Below are 14,929 nucleotides of genomic sequence, written 5' to 3' on the forward strand. Positions count from 1 at the left end.
AAGGGTCACTAAGACAGATACGGGAAAGGGCAGCAGGTTGGGGCTATAAGGGAAACTGGTCATAACAGGATGGGTAGAAGGAAGCCAAGCAGGTAGGGGAGGTGCCTGGCATCCTGGAGTCTCAGAAACCAAGTACCAAAGAGGCAGTGGGAATCTTCTTCTCACACAAGGTGACAGGCGGATAGACATGGAAGAAAAATGCCTGACCAGGCAGAAAGGACCCTCCCTACAGATCAGAAAGTGTGTGGGCTTCAAACAGCATACTGTTCCTTTGGGCTTGGCATGTGCTGGACTCAAGTTCACAATCATATTTATAAACCAAACTGGCTTAAAAGACTTCCCCATACAGACTCTGTAGGATGACCCCAGTGCCTGTTTTCCAGAGCTTCTTAATGCCCAGGCTCTTGCTCCAAAGCCATGAAGAATTCAGTGCTTTCCAAGTAACTGTGCGGGCATCAGAGCCTTCCCTGCACAGTTGTCTAGCCAACACTTTCCCTGGTGCAGAAGAGACATCTTTAGGCTCTTGGGCAATTCAAGGATGGAAAAGACAGAAAGTTTTCACATCCTTCCATGCCACGTCTCCCCGAATACTTTCAGATCCATCTCAATGCCACCTCTTCTGGGCTCTGTCATTTATTTGCTTGACTTTATCCCCAGTCTTGTTCCAAAAAGTCTCTGAAGCACATCCAGCCCTTTTTTCTAACTATAAGTGGACTCAGAGTTTTCCTAAATCCAGAGACAGCCAGTATTTCTTCTCTCTGGACCACACACTTGAGAAACATGTGCAGAAATTTAACAAATAAAACAAAAAGAAAGAAAATGAAGAGAAGTGTTAAAAGGAGAAATATGTGCACTTGGCCATATTTTCCCCTTCGTCTTTAAGTCCCCAAGGATAAGGCCCATCGCGACTTTGGAATTTCCTAGGAAAGGAACTGATCTCTCCCCTGTCCCTTCTCCCACCCAACTCCTACTCACCACTGACAAAACAACATTACCGTATTCATTACTGCAAAATCTACTACAATCACCCTGTGGAACGAACACCTTGCCCTTGATTTTGTCTCTCATGAAACCAACCTAACAATGCTGGCTCAAACAAGTTCTGTTCCCTGGTGACCACTGGGGCAGGCAGAGTTTTCCATTATATCTGCCTCTGACTTGTGCTCACACACATTTCCAGAATCTTAACATGTGGCCACCACACGTCACATGACTTAATCTGTAGTTCAAAACTCGCTAAACCACATCTAATCACTGTAAAGGCCATCTACTATTCTAACGGTTCTCTATTGCCATCCATCTGCCACCAACAATATGCCTAAATCCATTTATGTCTGTTTAGCACCTCAAATATAGAAAGCACTCAAAAATATTTGTTGGATAAATACATGAACACACACACCAATCTATTAACTGCCTAGGGTAAGACTTTGGAGGATACAAGGAAAATGGCTATCACTGAAGTCTCAGGAGAGAACCCAAAAATGTCCCATGCTGCAGCTTATGAAGTTCCCTCCATCTGGAATGCCCTTTCCCACCCTTAAGTCACCTCACTAACTCTCACTGCTCCCAAGACTCAACCACACCTCATTCCCTCTTAAGGAATTCCATTTCCTGGCCTGCCTACTCGAAGCAAAGTGATCCTTTCTGTGTTTCTGCTTTAAATTCTGGATGCCATCACTTCACACGATGCTCCACGAGCTGAGTGAAAAAACAGCTATTGTATGGGGCGCCTGGGTGGCGCAGTCGGTTAAGCGTCCGACTTCAGCCAGGTCACGATCTCGCGGTCCGTGAGTTCGAGCCCCGCGTCGGGCTCTGGGCTGAAGGCTCAGAGCCTGGAGCCTGTTTCCGATTCTGTGTCTCCCTCTCTCTCTGCCCCTCCCCCGTTCATGCTCTGTCTCTCTCTGTCCCAAAAAATAAATAAAAAACGTTGAAAAAAAAAAATTAAAAAAAAAAAAAACAGCTATTGTCAAAGCAAAACAGTAAATGCTCTACGAGGGGCAAAGGCTCTGGGGATCTCAAAGACAAGGGCCAGCAGCCGCTGGACCATAGGAAGCGGGCATGTGAGCTCAGTCCTGAGGACAGCAGGGTTCTTACTGACAGAGACAGGGGTGCAGTGGTGGGAAGGACATTGGAGACAGACAGCTAACATGAACAGAGACAGAGGAAAGATGGCAGGGGGACACAGGAAAAGTCCAGGAGGAGGACACAGGAAAGCAAGTCAGAAAAGACAGACTGAGGCCAGAATATGTACAATTCTGGGAGACAGGCTCTGTTAGTATTATTTTCCCAACTGAGAGAAGAGGATTCTGGGGATTACAAATGTGGTTTGCCAAAGTATTCAGTCACTGCTCACCAACTACGCTTAAGTCACACAGCAGTCATCTGTGTAAAAGGAAAAGAAGATATACACACATGCACGCATGCACACACACACGTATGTATATACACACACATATACTTATATACATAGATTCCAATTTCTCAACAGCAACACATGTTAGGAGTAGGAGGGCTGTCCTGTGCATTATAGCATATTTAACAGCATCCTTGGCCTCTACCCACTGGATGCCAGTAACCCTGCCCCAGTTGTGACAACTAAAAACATTTCCAGACATTGTCAAATGTCCCCCAGGGCAAGTGGGCAGAATCACTCCTAGTTAAGAACCACCAACACAGATTACCTCCCAAAGGGGGAAGGAGTTACAAGGATTTGGAAAAGGAGAAAAATTGAGGATATTTTGGTGGTTGGTGCATAGAAATTGAATTTTTTTTGAAAAAATCATGTGCAATATCACTCTACAAAATAAAATACAATACTCCAAAAAAGGATCTCCCTGCCAGGAAGCACCATCTACTATGTCTACTGTGCCACACCGGCTTCCAGATTAAAGGAGACTGCATGGCAAAGGCCCAGAGGCAGAAAGCATGGAGTGGGGATGGAAACACATTTCTGTTTAGTGTCTCTGGTGCTGGGTTCATCATGGACAACAGTGAGGACCGGGGTTGAAAGGCAGGAGAAAGGCAGCATGTGCAGGACTCTGTAATGGAGGAAAGCCATGGGGGATGGGAGAGGGGCAGTTGTCAATTGGCCCACCTGCAGCAGGAGGGTGTGGTGTGGAAGGGCCAAATCCCGGAAACAGGAAGAGTGCTGCTGAAATCACCCAGGCTAAAGATAACAAGGCCTGAAGTAGGGCAGTGTCCACGGGAAAGGAGATGAGCCAACAGAACTGATAGCAAGGGCACAGAAGCCACAGACCAGGCAGCAGATGGAAGGGAAGGGACAAGGCAGAGACAGAGACCCCAGTGACAAAAAGTGAACGTTCATCACTGAACTCAAGGGTTCCTCTTGGCCCACATAGGAGAGGCACAGATCGGTATCCCACTTCATTGTACGTGGGATAAACTCAAATGGTCTGAAAGGTTTTATACGCTATTTTTAAAGAGCTTTTCTCTCACCCCATCTCCCTACTTGTCCCCAAAGGCAATCACCATTTATGGCTTTGTATCCTTCCTGAGATTGTCTACATGTACACAAGCACATATGCATATGTATTCATTTATCGTTTGTTTTTATTAATACAAATGGTATCCATTTACAATAAAGGCAATAAAAAGCAAGGACCAGGAAACTTCTATAAAGTCCATAGCAGAGCCAGATTTAGAACGCTGACTTCTCCTTAAGCTGTTACTCTGTTCCACCTTTGTACATTCTGATTCGTTTACATGGAGCCTACTTATTGAGTACTCTGCAAGCTATCAGAGATACAAAGAATAAGATGGTCCATCCTTCAAGATGAAGAGAATGACGTTATCACCTAACACGAACAGCCCAGCAAAACAAAAACTAGACCAGCGTGTGAGAGGATGCTGTAGTTCTGCTGGAGTCAGCAGTTATCAAGAAATGCAACATAGAAGACATGGCTTAGTCAAACTGCAATATTAGTTATTTATTACTGCATTCCAACTTGTCCCCAAACTTAGCAGCCTCAAATAACACTAACCATTAATTATCTCAGAGTTTCTGAAGGTAAGAGTGACTTAGTTGGGTAGTTCTGGCTCAGGGTCTCTGATGAAACTGTAGTTAACATGCCAGCCATGACTGCGGTCATCTGAAGACTTGAGTGGGGCCAGAGGATCCAGTTACAAGATGGGGTGGTCACATAACTGTTGACAGGAGGCCTAGGTCCCTCACCACAAGAGACTTTCCACAGGCTGCCCGTAGGCCCTCACAACAGCTGGCTTCCCCCAGAGCAAGTGATTCAAGAGGAAGCAAGGAAGAAGCTACAGCATCTCTTATGACCCAGCCTTGGAAGTCATACTCTACCATTTCCTCCTGGTCACCCACATTAGCCCTATTCAACATGAGAAAGGACTATGAAGCATCAAGAATATCAGGAAGCATAGATCACTGGGGGCCATTTCAGAGGCTGACTACTACAACTGCCTTATCTATCCTCATTTGCCTTGACATTGTACATATTCCTTTTTCTTTTTTAATTTTTTTTTACATTTATTTATTTTTGACAGAGAGATATGGAGTGTGAGCAGGGGAGGGACAGAGAGAAGGGGAGACATAGAATCCAAAGCAGGCTCCAGGCTCCAAGCTGTAAGCACAGAGCCCGAGGCGGGGCTCGAACTCACGAACCACGAGATCATGACCTGAGCCAAAGTCAGACGCTTAACCAACTAAGCCATCCAGGCACCTCAACGTTGTACATGTTTCTGTTTCCACACTGCTTCTTATCTAATGGACTTAGAGCTTATGACATGTTCCATTTTCTGCTTCACGTGATCAAATAATAGTGCCAAATTTTTCCACCAAGTAGAAATCTACTTAATGATCTTGGCAAGTCTTTAGAAAAATATTCATCGGGCAGAGTTTAGAGGGTCAGAGAGAGTATAAAGGACCTGAGAGAGTATAACACAGATTAAGCAGGATTTCTGGTAATAAAATTAAAGTGGTTTTCCCTTTCAGATGTCAACGATTTAACTATTTGCAATGTTCTACTGGCTGTGATGGTGCCTGGCTATTTAAAATAGGCCTCTCTCATTACACTGCCCAGTTCTGTGGGCTGACTGTAGCCACACCTGGACATGTGTCTGGTTACTGGCCCTCAGTGAGTGACTACTACCCCTGCCCTGCTCACACACCTGACCTCTGGGTGGTGTCCATGGATGGTTCAGAGATCTCAGAACACTCATTCCATTCAGGGAGACAGACAAGCACTCCACTTGGTTATTCTCACTACTTCTGTAAATGCATACATTTCCAGCATTGAGACATTAGAACAACCATATTAGACAAGAAACAAATGAAACATTCCTCCTACAAACCTCACCACCAACATAGTAAACTTTCCCCTTCATCCCTGGTCCCTATTTACCCTCATCCACTTGTTCCTCAGCACAGTTTACAAATTTAGGCAACCAGCACTTGGCAAAGAGCAAAAACCTCACCAACAAAATGGGGCCCTCCGTGACCCTACTCCCTTCCCTTTCTGCCCCTCAGCAGAGAGAGGGGCAGGTAATAATACCATTAAAAATGGAAATGGATTGCTAACAAGACCTCAGACAGTCTGTGCTTCCATCTTAAGTGGCAGCATGAACAAACTATCCAGGGCATTCCATCTCACTTGTAAAGACCAGAGCAGACTTTTCTACAGAGATAATCTGCTTGTGTCTCTGTGCGTGTGTCTTTCTCTGCCTCTGGCTCCCTCCGCCCACCGCCCCCCCCCCCGGCCCTCTCACACACATACGCACACTAAAAGTCTCTCATGGGGAGCCTCAGTGGCCCAGTCGGTTAAACATCTGACTCTTGGTTTCAGCTCAGGATGTGATCTCACAGTTCATGAGTTCAAGTCCCGTGCTGGTTCTGTGCGGACAGTGTGGAGCCTGCTTGGGATTCTCTCTCTCCCTCTCTCTCTGCCTGCCCCCCCCCCTCAAAAATAAATATATTTTTTAAAAGTCTTTCATGATTTCCATGGCTCTTAGGAAAAAGAACAAAACCCCCCAGGTGCACAAGCCTGCAAGAGCCAGTCCCCGCTTTCCTCTTTACTTCCTCTCACACCAGACTTCCCCTTGCCCTGCAGAGCCCAACAACACTGGCCTTCACTCAACATCTTGCATAGACCACGCTCCCTCCTGCCACCAAGCCCTTTGCACATGCTCTATCCTCCTCCTGGAATATTCTTCGAGTTTTTTCTTTAATATAGTTAATTCTTATTCATCCTTCAGATGTCCATCATTTTCCTCAAGGAAGCATCCCCCCTCCTCTATTTCAAAGCGCTTATCACAACTGAATTGCACATTTATACATGTGATTAACTGAATAAGGTCTGTCTCCCCCATTTTGTCCATTTTCTTTCCACAACCCAGCATAGACAGTGCCTGGCATAAATGGAATGCTCCCTAGATAGTTGCTTAATTAACTAAAGACTATGAGCGAAGTAGTTACTGATGGAGATTCCACAAACCGTATCAGCAACCCATTCCCAGTGGTTAGGAATTGATGCTAACGTCCAATCTCCTGAATCATTTAAGCCTCACCCTCTGGTCATTCCTCAGTACAGATGGGAAACAGATGGAAGCTCTCCTCTCTCCTCCCAACCGACTCAAAGCCTGTGTCAGGCAAAGCAGGGACAGCATGGTTTGTAGACCAGGCTGTTCTGTTGCTCTTCCTGAGGCCAGGACAAGAGTTTTTCCTTCCCTCTCCATTTCTCTTCACACTGACTGTGAATTCACTATGATTTTCTGGGTCATCGGAATGCTCTGGGTGTCCTGAAAGCTTTCCTTTCCCCACCCCTCCCTTTGGAGCTGCAGGAAAAGGCCCTCCTGTTCAACCACACTCATGAAGCTACACGGTCCAATCATTAAAACCTGGCCAATGTCCTACCTATCCCATGTGAATAATCTTCTTAATGTGATTCGGCATCAGTTCACCCTCCTGCACCATGATGCTCTCCGCAAAACAGCAGCAGCCAAAGCCACTCAGGACAGCAGACCCAAATGAGAGCTCTGTTAATGCTGTGGTCCGAACTGGGAAAAGCAGAGGTCCTCCTTGTAAATATTTTATTTTATGGGGTCCTACCCTCTGGAAATCTTAACTGTAAGTGGAACCTAATTGGCTCTTCAAATAAATGAAATCTATTTTAACTCATCTCCCAGGTCAACATTCTTTCTTTGCCTTGCACTTAGGGTATTTAAACTGTCCAGGATTTCCAACTGTTAACTCTGAGTTTACTAAAAGGAGTCTAGTACAATGACAGTAGGTTCGAGGGGTGCTAAAGTCCAGAAACTCCTAGAGCGGTCCTAGGAAAACAAGTATCTTTTTCGTTTCTAAATCTTAAGTATTTGGTATGTAAAAGACACTCAGGGTGTCAAGGTACAGAAGGGACGTGCTCTTTCTCTCCTGAATTTTGCCATCTAAGGAAAAGCGGTCAGCCTTTCCTGATCTCCCACCCTGCGTGTGCCTCAACTACAGCACCGTAACTTTATCATCCTCTTATTTGCATGTCTTTCCAGGACTAATAAAAGATCTTTAAAGCTAGAAACCATGGCGTGCCCACCTTTGTATCCTCAGTGTCCAGCACTGGTCAAACACACTCAAACATGTGATGAAAAAGGAATGGCTGCGTGTGAGACTCTTACTCTTTCTTCTACAAACCACAGCAAGTCAATTTGGCAGCTGAGTGAAAGCACCAGGAGGCAAGTACAGAGATGTCCTGTTTATGTTCACCACGGCTCCCTAAGAGGCGTTATCAGGACCCATGCAACTGGGATCAGAGTCCCAGGAGGGAGGGGGCATGTCTAGGGCTTAAATGGTGGGTCCAAAATAAACATCCTAGGACACCACACCATGCCTCCTATTAAGCTACTTTTTAATCAATACAGAATGCAAAAGAGCAATGAAATTATTAAAAGAGTCATTTCTGGAGGGAAAAAAAAAACTAGCGAGAAAAAAATGTAGGAGACCTTGTTTAACCTTGAATCTTTGCATTTTACTTTTGCCGATGGAAACTTCTGTGCCACTCTGGGCGCACTTGAGTCGGTGGAAAAGAGATACTTCCCTTTACCTGAGCACCTGCCTGCCACCCTGCCATGTCCCCCGTTCTCAACAGCCGTCATCCAGGGTAAGCTGATTATGTGAAGTTAGAAAGCTGGGGAAATAAGGATTTTTTCCAGGTTCCCTCACTACCCTCGCTCCTGTGGAGAAAACAGAAATGAGATTTTTCACTGAATTAGCCCTATCTTTAGGGGAGGCAATTCCATTGATCCTGAGATTAGCACTGATTTTACCATCTGACCCTCTGGTGACCTTTTGCTTTTAAAGGAACCAGTCACAGATCAGTAGGAAAGAGAGAGGGAAAATCTAGAAGTGACACAAGAAAGGGGCACTGAAGCACATCTCCATTTTTATAAGATGAGTGACATTTCCAAATTGTTCGGTGAAACATAAACATAGAGCCATAATTTGAGGACACTTTTGAGGGGGAAAGAAAGCTTCACCATTCTGAATTTGAATACAATTTATAGAAGCGTTACAGGATATAAAATGTGTTAGAAAGAATTTACACCATACAGAGCAAAATAAGATGAAAGCACAGAGATTTGTATGTATATGTATATATACATATATATGTATATGTGTGTGTGTAATGCAAAAACAAGCTGCTTCTAGAAGTTTCTCAAATACATCATCCATTAAGCCAAATGCAACACTCTTCCAACTTGCTTTCCTGTTACTAGACTTGGCCGCTTCTCATCCTGTCTCTGAGCCTGCGTCCTCCCGCTCTTCTACCCTATGCTCCTGTTTTCTTGTCTTGGAGCCATCACGACCCTCTGGGAGTGGCCTCCACCCTCGTGGACTGGCTCACCACCCCACCCAACAGGGCCGCCCTGACTCTCACCAACCGCCTTCCCCCAGAAGCCCCACCTGGAACTTCCCCATCCCCAGCAAGGCCTCAGCACCTGAGGCAATACCTTGGGCTTAGCCCTATCTCTTCTTTGTCCCTCACCCCAATCATGGCACTCATGTGGGGACTCTCCTGCCAGTCCTGTGTCTCCTGGCCACTGCCTCCTTGACCCCGCAGCTCCATCCTCCTATTTCTAACCTTTCTTCCAACTGCTAACTCCCCTACCTGCAGGTCACCACTATGAAAGCATGTCCCTGCTATGCAAGCATGTCCCTATTAGGTCTCTGTGACAAACATCAAGTGCTCCCTCATCAATGAAAAACCACTCACATGTCACGGCATTACGATATTTAATGAGTCCTCATATCCCTCTTCACCTCACCTTAGCTATCTTGTCTTTTTCTGTTCTTAAAAAAAATTATCATGAAAAATTTTAAACATTAGCAAAAGTAGTGTGTAGCATAATGAACGCTCATTTATCCATCATGCAGCTTTAATACTTATCAACACATGGTTAATCTGGTTTTATCCACACCCCCAATCACTTTCTCCCCCAACCGGATTATTTTAAAGCAAATTCTAGATAGCCTACCATTTCACCTATAAATACTTCAGTAAGTTTCTTTAAAATGTAAAAGACTCTTGGGGTGCCTGGGTGGCTCAGTTGGTTAAGTGTCCAACTCTTGGTTTCAGCTCAGGTCGTGATATTATGGTTCATGAGTTCAAGCCCGGCATCAGGCTCTCTGCACTGACAGTGCACAGCCTGCTTGGGATTCTCTCTCTCTACTCTCTACCTGCCCCTACGCTGCTCATGCTCTCTCTCTCTCAAAATAAATAAACTTAATTTTTTTTTTTTTTTAAATAAAAGACTCTTAAAAATGGGTCAGCTATTGGGGCAGCTGGGTGGTTCAGTCGGATGGGTGTCTGACTCTTGATTTTGACTCAAGTTTTATCTCATGGTCTGTGGGACTGAGCCCCACATCAGGCTCCTTTCTCTCTCTCTCTCTCTCTCTCTCTCTCTCTCTCTCTCTCTCTCTCTCTGCCCTTCCCCTCCTGGTGTTCTCTCTCTCTCTCTCCAAATAAACAAATAGATGATAAACTTTTAAAAATAACACTATCAACACTCCTAATACTTTTGCATACTCTATTTCTTAATATCACTAAATATACAGATGATGTTTAAGTGTCCCCAATCATTTCAAATATATTTTGTTTTTTGCAGTTCATTTGTTTGAACTGGGATCCAAACATGGTCCATGTGTTGGACCTGGGTCTCTGCCTCTCAAAAGTCTCTGTTAATCTGTAACCATCCTATCTTCTATTGCTCTACAAGGCTCCAGCCCAGAGCCACATCTCACTTCCCTACCTACAAGATGCTGAATATGCTGGACGCAGCACCACCCATGTCCTCGGCCTCAAACACCGCTCGCTTCCCCTTCACATCACCCCTGCCCCCAGCGCGAGCCACCTCCCACAGCACTTAGCCACACTTCGCTTGGGACATTTACTCTTTCCCACTCTGTAGTCAGCTTCAGTATTACTTCTCTCCCCTCCAATCTTCTGGAAGGTACACTTCTCTGATTTATCTTCGTAACTTTCACCATACCTTGCACTTGACAATGGTTCAGTAAGTAAACTTATAAATGTTGTATTTACATATAATACAAATGGAGACGTAAAGGATGGCAAGAGTCTCTCACGTATCTCCATTCTCCTTCCACTTCCCCTCATCCACTCATCTAAGACATATTTGTTGCTTAACTGCTGTGTGTTGAGGACTTGAGATGGCCTAATGGCCCAGAAGTCATGTTACACAATACAAAAGTAAAAGTGGCTCTTTTAACACCCTCAAAATACCTGTATCTTTTAGACACAAATCAGTCCTTCGAAGATCAACATTAACATTATGAAACTGCTCTCAACAGACAAGATCTGGTCATTTTCACAAGAAACAATTTAAATTCATAAATTAGACCCTAAAATAATCTAATATGCCTTAGGACTGTCAGGACTCAAAGGCCATCTCTCTTTTGTCTATTCCTGTCCTCCAAAACCATGTATTGAACACCTATTAAATGCCACACACTGGGGATGCCTAGTGGAAAATGATGACAGTCTTGAGTATGAAAGAGAAGAAAAAACCTAGAACAAGATTTCCAGCATTCACCAGTCCCTAGAAACTGTAAGGTCCAAGAAGCAACCAGGGAACTCCTTGGAGGAGCTAGAAATCTGAAAACACTAAACTGTTTGCACCTGTCTTTTGCACGAGGAGTTGAAGATGGAAAGGGGTACGGATGAAAAAGAGGAGCTATCGGCTTCATTTTTCCACCAGACAACGGTCATTCACATCCCCACTGACTGTCCACTGACTGTCCATTTCCTCACTTAGATTCTAGCAACTGCCACAAACCCAAGAAGAGACAGAACATTTCGCTTTCAAAACCAGAAAGAGTATAAAAGGACATAGCACAAAGAAGTAGCTATGAAATACAGTGTCAAAGTCCTTAGGGGTCCTTTGGAAGAATGTTTGATAGAAATAACCCCCTTTTCTAACAGACGTCAAGTTCCATTTCTCAATGGGAAGGGAACTCAAGTAGCTCACCTAATGACCCAAACCACCACTGCTTGGAGGGGAAGGTACACTTCATTTTGCTGCACAAGGAAACACCACAAAACCACAGCACTCAGGGCTCAGGTCATCATCTCACAGTTTGTGGGTTCAAGCCCCGCATCAGGCTCCAGGCTAATGTGCAGGGCCTGCTTGGGATTCTCTCTCTCTGCCTCTCCCCTGATGATGCTCTCTCTCTTGCTCTCAAAATTAATTAATTTTAAAGAATTAAAAACAAAAAAACAAAAAACAAGCACTCATGAATTCTCATCTGGTAAGCAATCATTCTGTTCTTAAAAAGGTGTAGCTGCTTGGGTCTACCAAGACCACTCTTGCAGAGTGTCTATCTGGAATACCTGTAAAATGTTCTTAATACAACTTGGTGGTTTTCACCAAATGTTCTAGTAATTTAAAACTTCTTGCACTCAAGCTCAGGCCAGGATGAAATATTTGTTATTTGACAACAATAAAATAGCGCTTTAGGGGTTTTGGGCCCTGGGGCAGTGACAAAAATTAGAAAAACTGATGGCAGGAAGTTGGGCTGCCTCCTAAGACTTACCAAGGAAATAAACTTTTTAATGCAATGCAGTTCCTCAAAGAAATGTCAGTTTTTAGTCACAGTGGTGGATAAGTCCTTCCTCTGGGACAGCAAAAGGCTAAATGCTAATGCACACATTTAAGAAACAAGATACCAAATTAAAATGTTGTATTTAAGTCACTTAAGTGTCTGACTCTATTTCAGTTCAGGTCATGATCTCACAGTTCTTGCGATCGAGGCCTGTGTCAGGCTCTGAGCTGACAGCACACGGCCCACTTGAGATTCTCTATCTGCCCCTCCCTCCCTCTCTTACAAAATAAATAAAATAAACTTTAAAAAATTATATTTAATTCACTCTCCTCCAAGTAGTTAATAGAATAACCTTAAAATTATATTATAGAATACTCACATGAAAATAATGTAACAAAAAGGCACCATCTGTCTGCTAAACTGACTTTATTTTTTCCATTAGATATGACTCAGTCACATTTGTTCAGCAACCACCTTCAGAAGCACAAGCTAAACAAAAGACAAAAACGCAATCATGATGCCCTTTAGAAAACTGCAGGGAAACGTAAAGGCAACGTACAGAAATTCAGAGTAACAGAGTTTCTTCAAAGACCTCCCCCATCACCATCGCAGAAAAGCCAAGAGTAACTACACAACAGGGACTGAAAACCCAGTTATGAGGGGAATTTGTCGTCTACTTCCTTCCACTCATCAGATTACGCAGATATAACTGTGTGCCAGACACTGTGCTAAACTCAAGAGACAAAGGTCACACGTTGGCAGCCTGCAGATGAGCTGAGTTTGGTCGATATCATTCTTTTCTTGCTAATTTAAAAGTCAGAAGATCTCACATCAACATCCAGATATCTGAATTCTTTAAAAAAAAAAAAATTGAGAGGTGATCACATGGGGCAGGATTCCTTTACTGACAATTTTCAACAGCAGTAAAGAAGCAACAAACTCTACAGCAAAGGGCACACTTACCAGTTTGCCACAGTCTCCACCGTGTCCTACTGTCCCCCCAACAACACACCCAGAAGTCCACTCATTCATGTCCTTGCCTGGGCCCTGAGGTACTTAAGTTTTCCACTCCTACTCCAGGAAGAAAAAGGAGGGATAAAAATGTCTCCTGTGCTTCTTTAAGAAGCTTAGAGTCTAACGAAGTCGCAGACATGATGAGTTACAACATGGTATCATAGAAACTACAGAAGATGAATAACTAGGGAGCAAAAGAAACCCTAAGAAAGGTGCAATTAACCCCACGAAGGGGAGTGGAAGTATCCAGTCACCATCACAGGGGAGAGGAAATTTGGGGAGGGTCTTGAAGGATTCTCAAGGGGGTAGTCTGGCAGAAAAGTGGACGGAGGTCAGCTCCCATGTACAGAAAGGTGAAAGGATTAAGAGAACATGGAGTTTTCTGGAAACGGGGTTAGGTAGAAAAAGGACTTCTATCACCTACCACGATAACAACTTGGAACTTAAATGTAGCAATGGGGAGCCAAGAGAGCCTTTAAGCACAGGCTGACATGATCAAATTTGTCCTTTCAGGCGAAGATTCTGAGAGCACTGTAGAATATGACCTTGGGACAAAGAACCTTGCTGGCACACACCCCTTTGGATGCTGACGTGCATCCCTTTTTGGTTAGTTTCCTGCTGCTTAGAAACCCTACATTCTCTGCCAATGATACATGTCTTGGTTAACACACTTGTTACTTCTTTCACAAACCCATATGGGTCAACCAAGTTAACTGTCTTAAAATGGCATAATTAAAATGCTGTACTTGGGGCACCTGGGTGGCTCAGTCAGTTGAGCATCCAACTTCAGCTCAGGTCATGATCGCGCAGTTCATAAATTCAAGCCCCACATCGGGCTCTCTGCTATCATCATACAGCCTGCTTCAGATCATCTGTTCCCCTGTCTCTATGCCCCTCCCCCACTTGTCCTCACTGAAAAATAAAACATTTTAAAAAATGCTGTACGTTAACATACAATACTGACCTTTGAAAGAGTCAAAATGCAACAGACTATGTCTCTACAGATGACCTTGATGTCATACAACAAAAATGTCCTCTTTCACCTACCATGCTTCCCTTCCCCACTTGCACCATCTGTGAGAGGACCTACAAGCTTCTAATAACATATCCTGCATCTGACGCGTGGCACAAATTTAACTTTCCTTATATTCAGATCACTATACATATGCCCGAAACACCATCCTCAACTACCCTTCAATGAATAAACATATTAACTCGAGCTTTGATGAAAGGTCTGAACATGGTAAAGACATGTGGGTTCAAAGGAGAATCCTCTTACTCAGTAGCCTACTAGCACATCCCCCACGAAACAACAGCACAGAAAAGCTAAGAAAAAGGACACCAGGCTGCTGCGCAGAAAGAAAATCAGATGGAACAGACACATGCCCTCAAAGCAATGAAAATTAAATCAGTTTCCATTTTCTCCTTCAAACTAAACCTAATCTCCAAAAAAAAAAAAAAAAAACCTAAGGCAAATCAATGAGAAGCTCTTTAAAAACTATCTCAGTTATAACAACCCCAAACACACTATTTCCCAGACCTTTTATTGTTATAACAAACAAAACCATCTTTCACTTCTTGTCATTTGCAATTACCATGCCATAATTGAAAATCAGTGAATCACTATGGAGCTTAGGGGAGGGGGGGGCCTACAAGCTCAGAGCTGTCGCCATAATCATCACAGAATAAACCAACAGTATCAAGAGTTCTTTCCTCATCCTTTTTAACCTGTGCATCGCCGAGACTCTAAAAAACTTTATACTCTGCAATTCCCCTCATTCCCTAAAGATGGCATGATATTTCAAAGCATTTTCCCCTTCAAAA

General features: G+C 43.9%; 1 protein-coding gene across 1 annotated transcript in view; it reads right to left on the reverse strand.

Annotated features, from left to right (window-relative positions):
* CGNL1 (cingulin like 1) overlaps nt 1-14,929 on the reverse strand; it is a 97,267-nt gene that overhangs the window by 62,552 nt on the left and 19,786 nt on the right. The gene's annotated exons all lie outside the window — the stretch shown is intronic.

This window comes from Lynx rufus, unplaced genomic scaffold, assembly GCF_022079265.1.
Source record: "Lynx rufus isolate CCGP_SWC_20201006 ecotype Redwood Valley unplaced genomic scaffold, mLynRuf1.p SCAF_13, whole genome shotgun sequence".
NCBI lineage: Eukaryota > Metazoa > Chordata > Mammalia > Carnivora > Felidae > Lynx > Lynx rufus.